The 4699-nt window shown below is 39.5% G+C and overlaps 1 non-coding gene across 1 annotated transcript; it reads left to right on the top strand.

Moving 5' to 3' along the window:
• The first annotated feature begins 4388 nt into the window (after positions 1–4388).
• LOC132228859 (U6 spliceosomal RNA) lies at positions 4389–4495 on the top strand. Its single transcript, XR_009451470.1, has one exon. It is a non-coding gene; the product is annotated as a U6 spliceosomal RNA (small nuclear RNA).
• The last annotated feature ends 204 nt before the right edge of the window (positions 4496–4699 follow it).

The following is a 4699-nucleotide window of genomic DNA, read 5'->3' as shown; positions in this document are numbered from 1 at the left end:
GGCGGAGGGTGGGGCGGGAACTGGGAGGAGGGGAGTTATGGGGGAAAAAAGAGGAACAAATGTAATAATCTGAACAATAAAGATTTAATTTAAAAAATATATATGAAGTAAAAATTTAAGAGGGGTGGTACATCTACACGATGGAATACTATGCTGCTCTAAAAAGGAAGGAACTCTTACCATTTGCAACGGCATGGATGGAACTGGAGAGCATTATGCTAAGTGAAATAAGCCAGTCAATGAAGGAAAAATACCACATGATCTCACTCATTCATGGATAATAGAGACCATTATAAACTTTTGACCAATAATAGATACAGAGGCAGAGATGCCTCAAACAGATTGTCAAACTGTAGCGGGAAGGTCGGGGAGGGTTGAGGGGCAGGAGGGAGGGGGGCAAGAGATCAACCGAAGGACTTGTATGCATGCATATAAGCATAACCAATGGACATAAGACACTGGGGGGTAGGGGAGTCCAGGGGATTGTCAAGGGCGGGGGGGGGGGGGGAAGGACACATATGTAATACCCTTTGTAATACTTTAAGCAATAAAAAAAAATAAGTCTACACACACAAAAAAAATTAAGAGGAGATAAAAGGTGATAAAAAATAAAAATAAATTTTTAAAAAGAGTAAACCTATGCAAGATAAAATGAAAAAATTAATCTTAAACAAACAACTCAAAAAATTAAAGAACAAACTAAATAGAATGAAAACAGAAAGAAAAGATTAGTAAAATCAGAACTTAATTAAATGGAAAAGAGAAAATTATAGAACCTAAACTTTAAAAAAATCCGAAAGCTGATTATTTAGGGGGGAAAAACTTGATAAACCATTATCTAACTCTTACCAGCAACAACAGCAAAAAAAGAAGAGGGGGTTGGGGATTGGGGATGAGAGAAACTAGATTAAAAAATGAAAATGGGGACATAACAAAGATAAAAAAGAAACTCAAATAATTAAAAGATTGTTTTTGCTTCAATTTGCAAATGAACTTATTAAACCTGAGTAAAATGGATTATTTTCTAGAAAAATATCCAAGGAAACTGACCCCAGAAGAGGTAAACTACATAAACAGATGAATTACTAACAAAGAAACAGAAAACATCGAGAGCGCGGGCACACAAGAATGCACCACGCCCATAGCGCTTCACAAGTGGGTTCACTAGTCCCTTGAAGGAATTCAGTTTCATTACGCTGTCCCAGAGCACAGAGAGAGAACACCTCACACAGACAAAATGAAGTCAGCAGAACACTGATTTAAAAACCCAAAAGAGTGTCCATGGGGGGGAAAATGTTTTTAACAGACCAATCTCTCTTACTTGCAAACATCGAGGCAAAAACCTAAGTGAGCTATTAGCAATAGAATCTAGCAGTAAGTGCAGGAGCAAAAGAATGGTTCCATACTAAGAAGGGTATGAATATAATCATATACACCAGTGATCAATGACGGAAAAGCATATGGTTCTATCCCCAAGATTATGCAAAAGAATTTGGCAAGAATTCAACATTCATATTTTCTTAAAGATGACTTTATCATTTAAATGATACTGGTAATAAAAGCACACCCAGAAGTTGTGCCACAAAAGCTTCCACGTAGAAAACAATTATGGAAGAAGTATTCAAATAGTTCTATCTAGGGAGATATGGAAAATAACAACCATTAAACAACTGTCTGAAGGACTAAGGAAAATAAAAATAAAAATATATCATAGAACTGAACCTGTAATACCATAGAACTAAAATTCTAGCCAATATCAGCATGGTGGGATGTGGAGAAGAAGACCAAAGGGACACATCAGCATAAAGTACTTATTTTCTTAGAAATAATCTCATTTCTTCTCACCAACTTTTCAGCAATTTTTCCTACTCTCTTTCTCTACTGGAGTTGAAGGGAGAGGTCGGAGTTGGAGATACATCACATTAGGCAGAGAGAGGAGATGGAGCAAGTGAGTGCTGAAATATTAAAATTTTTATGGGGGTGGGCTAAACGAGGTCAGTGGGAGGAAAGGGAGACATATGTAATTCTTTCAACAATAAAAAGTTTTTTAAATAAATTAAATTTAAAAATTATGACTGGACTTGACTATATATGTGCTATTCCCGAGATATTATTAAAGGACCCAAAATGGTTGCTTCACAGAGCATTTTTAAGAGGGGATAAAAGGTGATAAGAAAATTAGCCCAGTGAGTTTAAAAATTAAAACCATTACATATGAACCCTATCTGCTTCAGACTGTTCATTACCTGTTGTTGGTTTCCTATGCAAAAGCTATAGGCCCCTTTCTCTTTGCCAACAGATTGATTTACTCCCAGGTCTGTTCCTTGTAGCCATGTTTCAGGAGGGAGGCTCCATCCAGGGATAATGGTAGTTTGCAAAGCAAATCAAAGTGGTCCCATTCTCCTTGCCAAAGACTGATTCGAGCACCAGCATGTGTTGCAATTTTGGGTAATGAAACATAAGGAAAATTTTGCCATGGAGACTTCCGAGAAAGGTTTTTCTTGCTCTTAAAAAAATTAATGCACGAAGATAGAGGTCTCTTTCTGCCTCTGGATACTGCAAGGGTGTGCTAGTTGGAGCAGCGGCAGCCATCCTGCTTGCCTGAAGAGAAGTAGTCAGAAGCCAGGGCTCTTGGGCAGAGATTAGCAGTGCGGAGAAATGGAAAGAATCTAAGTCCTTGATGACTTATTTGAACTGCGAATTAACGAAGACTAGCTCCAGTGTTCTGTGACAAGAGATAACAGCTTTCTCTTTGTCTTCGACAGCTGAATTGGACTGTCCATTATTCGGAAGTGAAAGCCTCCTACCTGAGACCAGGAAAACAGAGTGCTCTGGGTTGCATTCAAAGCCAGTGCACCCTAATCAAGGGCCTCAGTGTCAAACCCTCCACCCACCCCTAGGAGGGAATTAAGGAGAACAGAAGTGCCCCTAACACAGATGCGACCATGTGTCCCAACCACTACCTGGTAGGGACTTTCCTCTCTTAGAATAGGTCCACAAGTTACATCTACTGTTTTTACAACTCACTGAGTTTTCCTTCTGTCTCACATTCAAAATTCACTGAGAGGGCTTTTGTTGATTGGTAAGGAACCATTCAGTATGTAGCACCAATAATGGACAGATCTCTCACCCAGACTTCCTCAGAAGCCACTGGTCCTCTGATGCTTAGCCTGTTGATGGATGCCCCTGGATAAGACCAAGACTTCCTCCCCAAATGGGAATGGCCAGACTAACAAGGTCATCTGATCCAAAGTCTGAAATTTGTGTGCAAAAACCACTGTGATCTCTCTTCTCAGAAGAGAACTACAGGTGTGGCCCTTGGACACCTCTTTGGTACGTCTTTCTTCTACACCGGTGGGGAGTGAGCACACAGGTGGAGGCTAAGCTCTTGGAGGAAGAGATGGCAGAAGGTGGCGGCTGATCTGGAGCTGGGGGTAGGATTACCTTATTTAGCAAACAAAACACAGAACACCCCATTAAATGTGAAATTCAGATAAACAATAAACAACCTTTTAATATAAGTATGCTACAGAAAAACCGGAGAAGAACCAAGCAATGTTTATAGAGATGGAGTTACATTTATTATTACCCGCGGGCCCAGAGGAAAATGTCTCTCAAATTCTGGGCGAAATCACACAGGAAGTTTCCTGTATTTATACCATTTTATCTTCTTTGTCTCCCAAATATGAGGCTCTGTTCTGGTCCCCTTTGCAAGTTCTTAAAGAGCCCCTATGTGCTTGGCCTGACGCCATCACTGATAACTTCGTCTAGAGAAGGTTTAATGGCCTTTCTGAAATGGGAGTACTCTTATTTTCCTTATTATTTAAGCCAGCAAGCATTTACAGAAGCCAGAAATAGCAGGGTTAAAATTTCAAATGGCAGTTTTTATATAAGATGGATGCTCCAAGTATGTCCCATGTTTGAGACATACTTAAACAAAAAATAATTATTTGCTGCTTCTCAGAAATTCACATTTAACCGGGAGACTTTATCTGACAACCCTGCCTAGAAGAGCAGGCACCAGGGCTGTTTTGCTCAGTGTTGAAGTTCCAGTACCCATCTCATGCCTCCCTCCCCACCGAGGGTAAACAAAGCTCCCAGGGGCCAGCTTTGAAAAGGCAAATTGACTCATTCAACTTCCCAAACTGGAGCACTTAGCAAGTGTTAAGATAGGTGCTAAATAAATTGGGATACAGAGATAAATAAACGGTGACTCTTGCTCCCAAAATGGTAATTGACCAGTAGGAGCAATAGATCTAAACAGAAAATTACAACAGAGTGTGACAAATGCTAGACCATAAAGGTCATGAGGCCAGGGTCAGGCAATTTTGCTTACCATTATCTCCCCAAAATTTGCAAAATGGCAGACACTCAATAAGTAGCAGTATGTGCTCGCTTCGGCAGCACATATACTAAAATCGAAACGATACAGAGAAGATTAGCATGGCCCCTATGCAAGGATGACACACAAATTCGTGAAGCATTTCATATTTTTTAAAAAAAAAACTGTAGCACATCTACACAATGGAATACTATGCTGCTATAAAAAAAAAAGAAGGAACTTTTACTATTTGCAACAGCATGGATGGAACTGGAGAGCATTATGCTAAGCGAAATAAGCTAGTCGGAGAAAGATAAGTATCATATGATCTCACTCATATGTGGGATATAATGATCAACATAATTTGATGAACAAGAA

Source organism: Myotis daubentonii, chromosome 2, assembly GCF_963259705.1.
Source record: "Myotis daubentonii chromosome 2, mMyoDau2.1, whole genome shotgun sequence".
Lineage (NCBI taxonomy): Eukaryota > Metazoa > Chordata > Mammalia > Chiroptera > Vespertilionidae > Myotis > Myotis daubentonii.
This window is presented reverse-complemented; position numbering and strand designations above follow the sequence as displayed.